This window comes from Carassius gibelio, chromosome B5 (genome assembly GCF_023724105.1).
Source record: "Carassius gibelio isolate Cgi1373 ecotype wild population from Czech Republic chromosome B5, carGib1.2-hapl.c, whole genome shotgun sequence".
Lineage (NCBI taxonomy): Eukaryota > Metazoa > Chordata > Actinopteri > Cypriniformes > Cyprinidae > Carassius > Carassius gibelio.
The window spans coordinates 27,506,975-27,520,267 of record NC_068400.1 but is presented as its reverse complement, the minus strand read 5'-3'; the positions used below and the strand labels follow the sequence as shown (position 1 = coordinate 27,520,267).

General features: G+C 37.6%; 1 protein-coding gene across 3 annotated transcripts in view; it reads right to left on the bottom strand.

Moving 5' to 3' along the window:
* The window catches only part of edil3a (EGF-like repeats and discoidin I-like domains 3a), a 120,937-nt gene that overhangs the window by 83,451 nt on the left and 24,193 nt on the right, over window positions 1-13,293 (bottom strand). The window lies entirely within an intron of this gene.

Genomic DNA, 13,293 nt, shown 5'->3' with positions numbered 1-13,293 from the left:
TTTAGATCAGTGCTTTGGCACGCACAGCTCCACACACTCAGAGATCCAAATTGCACTACCTAAGCATTTAAAAGGGCACTGAGCACATCACAAACCCTCATAATGCTGTGCTGTTGCGTTTTCATGCATGGCTTAACTTTAAAGCCAGAATTAGTGGCTGTTTGAGGTTTTCATAAGGAACATTCAAAAGAAACTCGTGGAACAGCTGAATCCTTTGCCTTCTTGTTAGTTTTGATTTAATAGGCTTTGAATGAATAAATCAATGGCTTGTAACTAATAATGAAGTTTATCATAATCAGAGTATTACAGTAAGTTTGTCATTTATCCAAAGCGACTATAGAACATGTTACAGGGACAGACAATCAGGACAAATGTTCTTGCTCAATAGCATAATCATGGAAGATCTTGAAACACCCTTGTGAGGTTTAAAACTGCAGCATTTCTGATACCAGCCCAGATGTTTAACCACAACCACACATAATGCCATAAAAGCCACATCATAAAGAGACAGACTTCCATACTTAAAATCCACATTAAATCAAAATTAAAGTTTGGGGTCTTAAGGTTATCTATAAGACAGTGTGCCCCAAAACATTAACAAAATTTGCATTTAGAAGATATAAGCATTCAAAGCTTGCAGTTCATCTCTTCCTCCAAAATGGCTCAACAAATTTTTTGACGTCACATCATATTTTATCTTCTCATCAAATCTTCTGACCAATCAAATGCTCTTTAGAATCCAAAGTGCCCGCTTCCTGCACTTACTATAGATGCTGAAGCTCCGGCTGAGATCAGTCACTTGTTCACAGTGTAGTATTTCCTGTACAGTGAATGCCTCGTAGTGCACAGTGTAGGTGACAGAGAACGATTCAGACAGTGTAAATATGCTTTCATTTGGTGCAAATGAAGAATTCTTTCACGTTGTTTCAAGCTAACTGCGACAGCGCACATCCGGACTTTGGCTCCAGTCCAGAGAGGTGATTGCATGGAGAGGATCATATGCGTGACTTGGGCTTTTAAAAAAACTTTTACAACTACACAGCCTCTGCATGATTATGGCCACTATTTTGTTTTACTAAGAGTTTCATATTGAATCTAGGGGGTAATCTATTAGACTGTGGCTGTCAAAAATGACTTCACTGCGCTCAATGTCTCTGGCCTGAGCAGACAATCAAAACGCTATTGGCTATTTTAAAAAGGGGGCGGGGTTGCTCGATATTTCCCGCCCTAGAATAACACTGCTTGTTTTAAGGCACTTCAAGGGACTTTTAAGCTTGAAGTATTGGGATATTTACTGTCAAATTAAACATTACATAATAATCTAGGACTCTAGGTCACCTGCAACTGTTTTACCTGTCAGTGGAGCAATAGTCTGTTTAAGGCAGAACTGGTGTGACTACAAAATTGCCATCCTCTATTATGCTCTGCCTTTTCATCTTTCGCATGGAACTACCTCAAGTTAAACACTCCGAAAGCAAAATGAAACAGTGTTACCTACTGAACCAAGCAGAACTGAAAAATTATCTGCACCACTGAATTGACAAATGTTATTCTTTGTAACTAAATTTGCATATGCATCCCATCTCAACAAACTATTGAGAGTCAAATGTTTCTGTGAGACAAAATAATATCTACAATAATTTGTACATATACATGTCTGCGTGTGTGTGTTTGTGTGTGTGTATATATTAAATATATAGATTGACAGTAGGTGATTTAGCTCTTATTAATATCTCAGCAGTCCTCATTAAATCATTTTGTGTGGTATTTGGCCATTAGGGTTGAGTTCAGTTTCTGTGTGTGCCATTATACAGTACATGGGAAATAGTGACTAATTCCATTAGCTAACACCAGCAGTTGAGTTTAGACCATCACAGTGGTGGCATATTGTGAACATATGGGCCAGCAAAAGGGCAACTTCACAGCCTTTTTTATAGCTTGCTGAGCTGCATGTGTGAGTGTTCATGTGTGTAAATAAAACATGGACCACTGGATGGAACAGACTGGCACACATGCAACAGTTCAGAAAAAGAAGAGAAACTGGTTATTTGCAGAGGAGGAAAGGTAGAGTGTGATTCAACAAGGCCAGACTGAAAAAAGTCTGCTAATAAACATATGCTTATTATTTAAAGGATTAGCCCTAGAATTAAGAAGCCACACAATATTCACAAATATAATATATGTATATATATATATATATATATATATATATATATATATATATATATATATATATATATATATATTAGGGGTGTAACGGTTCACAAAATTCACGGTTCGGTTCGATACGATACACTGATGTCACGGTTCGGTTCGGTTCGGTTCGATACGTTTTAGATACAGCAAAATGTAAAAACATCTCAACTTTTCAGAATGCCGCAAGCGCACCGCGGGTCATGTGACAAGAACTAACCAATCAGCTTCATCCTTTCCCGTAACAACGTTGAGAGCTCAGCCAAGATGAAGGATCAGCTGATCATAGTTGTATATGGATTGCAATTTTGAAATAAATTTAGTAGCAGAGCTACTGCAAGCGATTTTTAGAGCTGCAAATCCATTTATCCTTCGCTGAAATTTCCGCGTCTCATGGAGAGAGCACGTCATTGTTGCTTAGCAAAGACAGACGCCTCATGAGCGCTTCTGCCCAAGCGCTTTGGAAAGGAGGAGAAAGACGCGCTTAGCGTTTTCCATGCGTTTTTAGGCACGATATGTGAACGGCCCCTAAGGCGCTCGCTCACTCAGCACGCGCTGAAGGCTCGTTGCAAAATGTCGAATGCCTTTAACAGACCAGAAATATAAGATCCTAAAATAACCAACAGGTCTGGTGTTTGGGTTGGATTCCCTGTAAGCTATAGTTTCTAAATGCTGCAGGGATAGTTTGCTGCGTGCATGTTTCTCCTTTTTTTCGTCTTTTCCCAGATAGTACTGACGCATATATCCCCGCTGGTGTTTTTTTTTTTTTTATTATTCCCGCTGCAGATGCGACATACCGTTGTTTTTTTATCCACCACTCTCTTGCCATCACCATTATAGCTTAAAGGGAATCCAAAGTGCACCCAAACACCAGACCTGTTGGTTATTGGAGGATCTTCTCATTTCTAGTCTGTTAAACGCATTGGCTATTTTGCAACGAGCCTTCAGCGCGTACTGAGTGAGCGAGCGCCTGCTGAGTAGCCTAACATAAACATATAAGATGGTGTTTTTTTCTTCTTCGGGAGTGTCAGGGGCGTTGCCTGTTACGTTGTTTGGGTTATTGGGCTACCTTGTTGAACGCATATCATTATATTTCTCTCTCTCTCTTTTTTTTTTTTTTTCAAATATAATTAATTACTCCAACGAACCGTTCGGTATACATAATGCGTACCGCGTACCGAACCGAAAGCGTCGTACCGAACGGTTCAATACGAATACGCGTATCGTTACACCCCTAATATATATATATATATATATATATATATATATATATATATATATATATATATATATATATATATGGGGATTAACATAAATGTAAATGCTGAAATGTTAAACATTTCTGTAGCTCAGTAGTAATCAAAGCCTAAATAATACGTAACTTACAAAGGTGCGGGTATAGGAACTATGGTTGGCAAGTGATCAAGTTAATTATTGACCATAGGTAGCTTACAATCTTTTTAGGAAACGCACCCCTGATCAGTATATCAAGTTACAAATGAAAAATAGTAAAAAGTCAAATAAAACACTAAAAGCTAATTATCACAACAATTTGTAGAGTATAAAAATAATAGATTTTTTGATTTGATAAAATTACATTCAACATGTCATTCAATTATCTGTTTTCTTAAATGAGTCATATGATGCGATTTAATTTTTTTCTTTCTTTGTGGAGTGTTACAAGCTATTGGTGCATAAACAAGATCTGTACATTTGCAAAGACTAAAGTCTCAAATACAAAGAAATATTATTTTTAAATGTTTTGAGTCAACCACGCTTTTCTAAAACACCTCGTTCTAACACGCTACCACATGTCTACGTCAAGATGTGGGAAGATTTGCAATATTTCCACCCAAATATTCACAAAGAAAGAAGGCATAACTTTTATTCTCACTGTTGCAGCCACCATGTCATGGAGACGTTGTGTGTTTAGTTTTGAAGGTGAAGCTACTTCGTTTAGCCTTCCAAAAGAGAACGCAACTAGAAATCAGTGGTTGTATTTACAACACTGTTCCAGAACAGTCCAACCGAAATATTCAGATGTGTGCAGCACATTTTACAGAGCACATGGACTGTTTCTTAAATCATAGCCTACAATGGTTCTGTGCACAAAGGCTACTTCTATAAAGTGGGCAGTTCAAACCTTTCTGGTGCTTCTGACTCACAGTCTGTAAGTATGTTTTCATATTTAAAGGATTTGCCACTGATGATTCAATTGTGAGTTTTGAGCAGTGTACAATAGCATTTTCTCCGATCACAAATGCAGACATGGTTTTATGTTTACGCAGTTATGTCATATAACCCCTTTAACAATTCAATGACAACAAATGTATTCCAAATGTATTCCTATATCAACTGATTCATATACTCTCTGACTAGCCAATAACTGATAATGTGCCTATATATAGCGCAATTTGCTTGTTGTATGCTAGTTGAGATATTTCCAGTGATATATGACCTGTATATTGTTTTAAACAATTCTTATTCCGATTACTATAGTTCATAAAAACTGAAAGCTTAACATTAAATGACAGTGGTTAGTTATGAAAGAGTTCTAAGTGTTATATTGCTTATAGTCTCAGTATAGTCTTTCATAATTCAAGACTGGTAACTGAGCCAGGGAAGATCCTGTTAACACTCTTTCAGAGAATTTCTCAGGAGTGTTGAGTGAATTTATGAGAATTTTGTACTGAGAGTGTTTGACCTTTACTCACCATATGCTGTATTTGCTCATGCCATTAACAGGATAGCAAAAAGAAACATCATTTCCATGGTTTTTTTCATGTAAGTTACCATCCACATCTGGGTTTAGGCAAAATCTGGCTAAAACTCCCAAATGTAGGCATCGATACTCTGTGAGCCAAGCACCTTCATTCTTTACAAGGGTTCCGTTTGAAAAGAGGCTTTAGAGTGGAAAAGAGGCTTAGGAAACATTCAACACCTAAAAGTAGCTTATTTGGATGCTAGGGAATCAGTCTGAGTCCTGTCTGATGACTTACCAGTGACTCAACAGCAGAACAGAACCATCTGCCTCAGAAAATGCACACTTTATTACACTGTAGATGCATTAATTTAAATGACATGCAAATTGCAAACACCCACATTCTCATCTCGGCACTGAGAAAAGCCGGTGTAAATTCACATGTGCTAAATATATAACCTATTTGCTGCCGAAAATTCTCATTTCAGAGAGTTTTAGATGGAGAGAAACTAGGACACCAAAAGAGTACCAGTCAATTTAAAACTAACCTATGGAAAACACGCAGTCAGTTGCATGTTGCGAGCAGCGGTTTTCATAGGACATCCTTCTTCCACAGACTCCCAGCTCTGCACAGCACATAAATCATATAGAGTTTAAGTGGAACTGTGTAGGTTAGCAGTCATTTAATGGGGGACGCATTGTTCAGCAGAGTGAGTCAGTGAGACCAACTGTGTATCCTCCATGTGCATTTGAATATTGAGCATGAACTCTTGCTGGATTGGAGTTTTGGGATTGGCCTTTTTGCTTTTGCAGTGAAAGTGCAAAGCATGCTGAAGAGCTTTAAATTGAATAGCTTACCGCTCAAGAAATTTGAAAGTCACTAACATATTAACAATTTGAACACATTCCCTGCAGCAGTATTTGTTGCAGTAAATTATTCTTAAATTTGTTGTAAACAGTTAAAATGAAAAAGAAAATGAATTTAGCACTTTAACTAAACTATGCAACAAAACACAAGAGCATGGACACATGAGTTTGAAGAATCCAAACAACAGCACTGGACCCCATTGACTTTGACTGAATGGGAAAAAAATAGCACTGAAAGTATTTTTTCTAAAGAGTAAGTCATATAGATTTGGAACAACATTCAAGTGATAACAAAATTAACATTGTTGAGTGAGATGTCCTTTAAATATTTATAAACTTAAGTATTTTGTAATGAGTAAATAAATGCTGAATTAACATGCAGATAAGTCATATTTAGCTGCCCGTTAAGTAAAACAGTACATTACACAACACTTTGTAATGCTGGATTCTAATTGGTCGGTTGGGGCATTTGCAATATTGATAATGCATGCAGACACTTTCACATGATTTTCTTTAATATGACTATGTGTTTTGGCATTGAATGCAGTACTTATATAACAAACAGCAGTTGATAAAAGGAACGTCAACTGATGATGACTCCAAACAGCGGGTACTCTTGAAACAAACATCACACAAATCTTGGTAATCATACAAATAACACACTGAAATCAACATGTAATGTAAAGAGTCCTGAGAAATGCCTTTAGTTTTCCTGAATTCCAAACATAAAAGAGAGACAACAGAATGTGCATTCTAATGCCATTTAAATCCTTATTGGGCAAAGAAGAAAATAAAGCCTCTTGCTAATTGGATATAATGGCTGGGGGGAATTTGCTTCTGGTGGCCAAAAAGACAGAGGATAAACACACACACACACACACACACACAGACTGCAAGACAATTGTGCTAGAAGCAGCTGCCATTATAACAAGCCGACACCAGGAGATAAAGAGCTCAGAGAGTGAAGACTAAACAAGAAAACCCAAGAAGAGGAAGAAAAAAAGAGCAAGATGCAAATTACCAAAGTGAGACTCATAGCAGGTAGAGCAGACGAAAAGGCAAGACATTTAGCCTTGAAAGACACAGACACTGTCTGGAGAGCTGATCCCAGCGAGTGAAGAAAGCACGAGAGTCTTTGAAGACTAAGGGCCCCTGAGGGACTCTATGAATGGTCTCCTGACTGTGAATTTGTATGCAACTGAACTCAAAACAAGGAGATGAAACATGATTTGAGCCTGTGATGGCTTGAAGAACAAAGATTAAAGAGCATGACGTTCGAGACCTGCAAAGATGTCATTCCCACCCACAGTTCGACCTTGACCGGCCTCAGTTTATGTGTGGTGGGTGGTTTCACCCACAACCAGTGGAGTTCAAATACAAACATCCTTTCCATTATGAAAATCCACATCTGAAAATATGATTTGGTACATCCCACAGGTCCCTCGAGGATGCTTTCTCTTGTTTCTCCAAAGACTCTGTGTGAGTAAGCTTGCCCATAAACCGACCGAGTGAGTGCTTTAATCCACACAAGGGCCAGTCTGTGCAGGGACCACTTCTAAAAATGGCAAACAGTTCCAGACTGTCTGGAAAAATATTTTTAAGACAGATCATGGTACATCGTGTGAGATGCCTATCCAAAAATGAGCTGTCAAAAACTCCTGTCTGTACTCTGGCTGCATCTTCAAACTTTGCAATCTGTTAGTAAGAAGGACATTTTCATTTTGTAGTGTGCAAGTCTTCAAAATGATGAGAGAGGGACCTGCTCTGCTGATGTGTAGATAATGAAAACAGCTTCTAAACAACTGGAAAGTCAACTTCAGCGGAACAGTGGAGAGTACATAAAAAGAGACCACTAGCTAGGAAAAGGGAACACTTCTCAAAGGGCAGAAGCAAACATTTTTTAAAACTTGATTGAAATGTTTCACATATCCCATGAAACACAAGTTGTGTCAGTCTGAATAAACTCCTACATCTGACAAAGACAGACATCTGTAGTCATGTTGAAGATTTGCATTGCCTTAACCAAAGCCTACATCATTCCACCCACATGCTCAAGGTGTAATACAACCTGGAATCTTTTAGTGAAGTAGGTCATACTTTTCATAACTTTTTAAACTGTTAAGATGGCTAACCGTCAGTCCTGGTGTCTTTTTTGACATTTTTGTTGACATATCTTTTGTCTGGCCTTATAATCCAACTCTGTTATGCTAAAACAATGTCCATGTTGTGAACTCCAAGCAAAATAATAAAAACGTATAGAAAGATTTTAATCTTACTTTTTAATATGAGGAAAACACTAAATAGTTTTATACTCCAGTGACTGGTGAATTCGGTTCATGACATAATCATAAATATAAATGAATGATGCATATGAAATGCATATAAATACCATGATAGAGTGATATACAGTAGTTCAAGTAAAATTAGAGATTATAATTTGTGTATACCCTACTGTACAAAAGTTTGGACTTTGTAGTCTCTTATGCTCACCAAGGCTGCATTTATTTGATCTAAATACAGTAATATTGTGAAATATTTTCGCTATTTAAAATAACTAATTTCTATTTGAAAATATTTTAAAGTGTAATTTATTCCTGTGAAGCTGAATTTTAGTTAAGCAGCCATTACTCCAGTCTTCAGTGTCCCTGATTCTTCAGAAATTATCCTAATATGCTGATTTGGTGCTCAAGGAACATTTCTTCTCAGTGTTAGAAACTGTTGTGCTGCATATTTGTTTGTTTTGTGGAAACCATGATACTTTTTTTCAGGATTCTTTGATGAATAGAAATTTTAAAAGAACAACATCTACTTGAAAAATAAATTCTTAACACATCCTTGCTGAATAAAAGTATGAATTTATTTTACAAATATCTTACTAACCTCAAAATGTATAATGTTATATAGGGCATAGCTTACTGTATTCATAATATTTAATGATATTACTTTTATTTTTTTAATTTGTGGCAATTTAGTGTCGTCTCATATAGAGTACTATCATTAAATTGAATTACATCATATATCTGCATTATATTTGCCATTGGCCATCCTTCTCTACATCTCAGTTAATACAACATATTAACATTAAGGTTTATTATCATATATACGTTAAGCAGACACTGTCAAAGTCGACATATTGCATATGTGGCAGTTATCAGCACACGTACAAATGCAAGTCAAGTGCTCAGGGAAATGCTGCAAATACTGTACCAATACTGTCATAGTGACAAATAAGAGTCATATACAGTCTTGTTCAAAATAATAGCAGTACAATGTGACTAACCAGAATAATCAAGGTTTTTCGTATATTTTTTTATTGCTACGTGGCAAACAAGTTACCAGTAGGTTCAGTAGATTGTCAGAAAACAAATGAGACCCAGCATTCATGATATGCACGCTCTTAAGGCTGTGCAATTGGGCAATTAGTTGAATTAGTTGAAAGGGGTGTGTTCAAAAAAATAGCAGTGTGGCATTCAATTACTGAGGTCATCAATTTTGTGAAGAAACAGGTGTGAATCAGGTGGCCCCTATTTAAGGATGAAGCCAACACTTGTTGAACATGCATTTGAAAGCTGAGGAAAATGGGTCATTCAAGACATTGTTCAGAAGAACAGCGTACTTTGATTAAAAAGTTGATTAGAGAGGGGAAAACCTATAAAGAGGTGCAAAAAATGATAGGCTGTTCAGCTAAAATGATCTCCAATGCCTTAAAATGGAGAGCAAAACCAGAGAGACGTGGAAGAAAACGGAAGACAACCATCAAAATGGATAGAAGAATAACCAGAATGGCAAAGGCTCAGCCAATGATCACCTCCAGGATGATCAAAGACAGTCTGGAGTTACCTGTAAGTACTGTGACAGTTAGAAGACGTCTGTGTGAAGCTAATCTATTTTCAAGAATCCCCCGCAAAGTCCCTCTGTTAAAAAAAAGGCATGTGCAGAAGAGGTTACAATTTGCCAAAGAACACATCAACTGGCCTAAAGAGAAATGGAGGAACATTTTGTGGACTGATGAGAGTAAAATTGTTCTTTTTGGGTCCAAGGGCCACAGGCAGTTTGTGAGACGACCCCCAAACTCTGAATTCAAGCCACAGTACACAGTGAAGACAGTGAAGCATGGAGGTGCAAGCATCATGATATGGGCATGTTTCTCCTACTATGGTGTTGGGCCTATTTATCGCATACCAGGGATCATGGATCAGTTTGCATATGTTAAAATACTTGAAGAGGTCATGTTGCCCTATGCTGAAGAGGACATGCCCTTGAAATGGTTGTTTCAACAAGACAATGACCCAAAACACACTAGTAAACGGGCAAAGTCTTGGTTCCAAACCAACAAAATTAATGTTATGGAGTGGCCAGCCCAATCTCCAGACCTTAATCCAATTGAGAACTTGTGGGGTGATATCAAAAATGCTGTTTCTGAAGCAAAACCAAGAAATGTGAATGAATTGTGGAATGTTGTTAAAGAATCATGGAGTGGAATAACAGCTGAGAGGTGCCACAAGTTGGTTGACTCCATGCCACACAGATGTCAAGCAGTTTTAAAAAACTGTGGTCATACAACTAAATATTGAGTTAGTGATTCACAGGATTGCTAAATCCCAGAAAAAAAAATGTTTGTACAAAATAGTTTTGAGTTTGTACAGTCAAAGGTAGACACTGCTATTTTTTTGAACACACCCCTTTCAACTAATTGCCCAATTGCACAGCCTTAAGAGCGAGCATATCATGAATGCTGGGTCTTGTTTGTTTTCTGACAATCTACTGAACCTACTGGTAACTTGTTTGCCACGTAGCAATAAAAAATATACTAAAAACCTTGATTATTCTGGTTAGTCACATTGTACTGCTATTATTTTGAACAAGACTGTACATCAGGTCACTATGAGGGTTTGCTAAAGATGAGTCGATTTATTTTTCACATATACTCCAGGAAAAGAGAGTAGGAACCTTGCAGAGCAATGCCTGAAGGTCTGTTTGAGTGGAACTGGCTGTCATGATAATGATTGAGATGATTAATGATTATGATTTCGCCACGGAAAACCAAGATTAGAGAAATTTCTGCACTTACACCAGCAAGAACACTTCATTTGAGATGATAGAGGAAGTAAGTGAGCTGAAGCAGCCAGTTGCAGGGCCTGCACTTTCTGTTTTGTCCCACTTTACTTCAAGACACCATGCAATCACTTAAAAGCTTTATTTTTCTTCTTCTTCTGTATTCAAGTATTTCCAAATGAAACTGGAATTTTTGGAGGGGTAATTCAGAATAAAATAGACTCACAAAGGTATTTCATATTTCTCTCTTTTTCACTCACTGATAAAGGTAGAAATATTTTAGCACTAATGGAAGATACTGAACAGCAAATAAAGGGCTGTAGGTGTTTAACTGTTGCTTTATCGGTGTATTTTACTCCAACTTTTTAAACACAAACTCACAAAGTAGGAACCTAAAAATAATTTACAATTTATTACAAATTTATGATAACATATGTGCTGTAAAATAAATTAGTAAGTTTATGTAGCAGGACACATTAAATAAATAAAACAAATGGCAGTAATGGCATTTACATGTTAGAAAGGTCTCTATATTTCAAATAGATGCTGTTCTTTTGAACTTCACCAAAGGAATTCTGTTTAATACTGATAATAATGATCAATTATTCCTGAGCACCAAATCAGCATATCAGAATGATTCTGGATGGCCATGTGACACCGAAGACTGGAGAAATGGCCACTGACAATTTAGCCTTGCAATTACATTTTATATTATTTAAACATATGATATTTACTCGGGTCCTACCGCTTGCCTGATCATAACCCTTCTTTTTAATGTTTTGTTTCTCTGATATTTTCATAGTTTTTCATCTTCCATCTCTCTATCTATAATCGATTTGCTAATATCCATCCTGTGCACTCAAAAAGAGCTTTCTCTTCTCTCTATCATTACAAGACACGCCTTCTTACTGCTGATTGGCTACAAGTGTGTTTAGGGACTCCATGTGACACTGTAGTGAAAGGCGTTTTCAAATATTGCACCTTTAAATAGTAAACATATTTCACAATATGATTGTTTTTACTGTATTTTTTATTAAAGAAATGCAGCCTTGGTGAGTATAAGAGATCTTTCAAAAACATAAAAAAAAAAAAAAAAAAAAATATATATATATATATATATATATATATATATATATATATATATAGTTATAACAAATTATTCATGTGCTTGTCTTAACTCACACAGCTTTTCAGAGCTCTTGTGTGGCTCGTATATTTCTTCTCGAAGAAGTATAACCTGTTCAACTAGGTCACCCATCCATAAGAACTACTTCAGCATCCCCCCCACCTCATCCCATAAATCCTTTTTGGCCGAGTCCGTAAGGGCCGCCTGTCACAGATGTAGCTTTTGATGATGACTCTTCCTTCCTATGCTGGACGGTATGCCAAGCTGATCGATGTCACAGATGCAGCGAGAGCTCCCGCCAACTTTTCCCCCCTTGTCAACCACCCACCGCGTCCACCAGCAGGCACGTGCTACTGTGAAAAACTGGTTAGCAGATGAGGCCTCGTCCATTTCACAGTTTGTGCAAAGCAGCAGTGTGAATTCTGAGCCGAAACATGTGCAAGCTTTACAAGACGCCCTGCTTTGTTGATGTTAAGGGGAGTGTGCTTGGAAATCATAGGGCAGGGAAACGTGGATCCTAATGGTAGGCTTCCATGAGTGCGGTGCTCACATGGTTTCAATCAATGAGCGAAGTGGAGATCAAACGGCGCCACTCGCTCAAAACACATGGATTCGCGCAAACAAACACTCATGCTCACACAGAGATTTGTCACAAGCTGAAGACAACAGATTTGTGTTTTATGAGTCACTGTGTTCTTATTAAAGCTGTATCCATACGGGTTGATGTTTCACTACCTTGAAGGCTGAGAAAAACTCATACCGCAGCCAGGTGGCAACACAGAACATGCTTTTGAATAATTCCTACCTTTCTGAGAAAAGCACTGTTTAATATCTGTGAATGCCTCACTTGGCTGTGGATTTAGTGTGACAATCCAAACAAACAGAAATTTACAGTTGGATCATATAATAGTTTAATAAGTATCAAATGCTCTTAAAAGCTCAATAAATGTATGCAAATACTATAAAAGAGTGCATTGAAACAATATGGGCCCTATTTTAACGATCTGAAACGCAAGTGTCAAAGCGCGAAGAGCAAGTAACTTTGTGGGCGGGTCTCGGCGCTGTTGCTATTTTCCCGGCGGGGTAAATGGCTCTTGCGCCCGGCGCAAATCTAAAATGGGTTGGTCTGAAGTAGCTTCATTATTCATAGGTGTGGTTTGGGCGTAACGTGAAATAAACCAATCAGAGCGTCATCCAACATTCCCTTTAAAAGCAGGTGTGCAAGTTCCATTATGGATTGCTATTATTATGGCGTATTTACCAGGCGCACGCCCGGAGCGGTTCACAGCCGAGGAGACTGATGTTCTTGTAAGAGAAGTGAAAGACAGAGAAGTTGTGTTGTATGGGGATG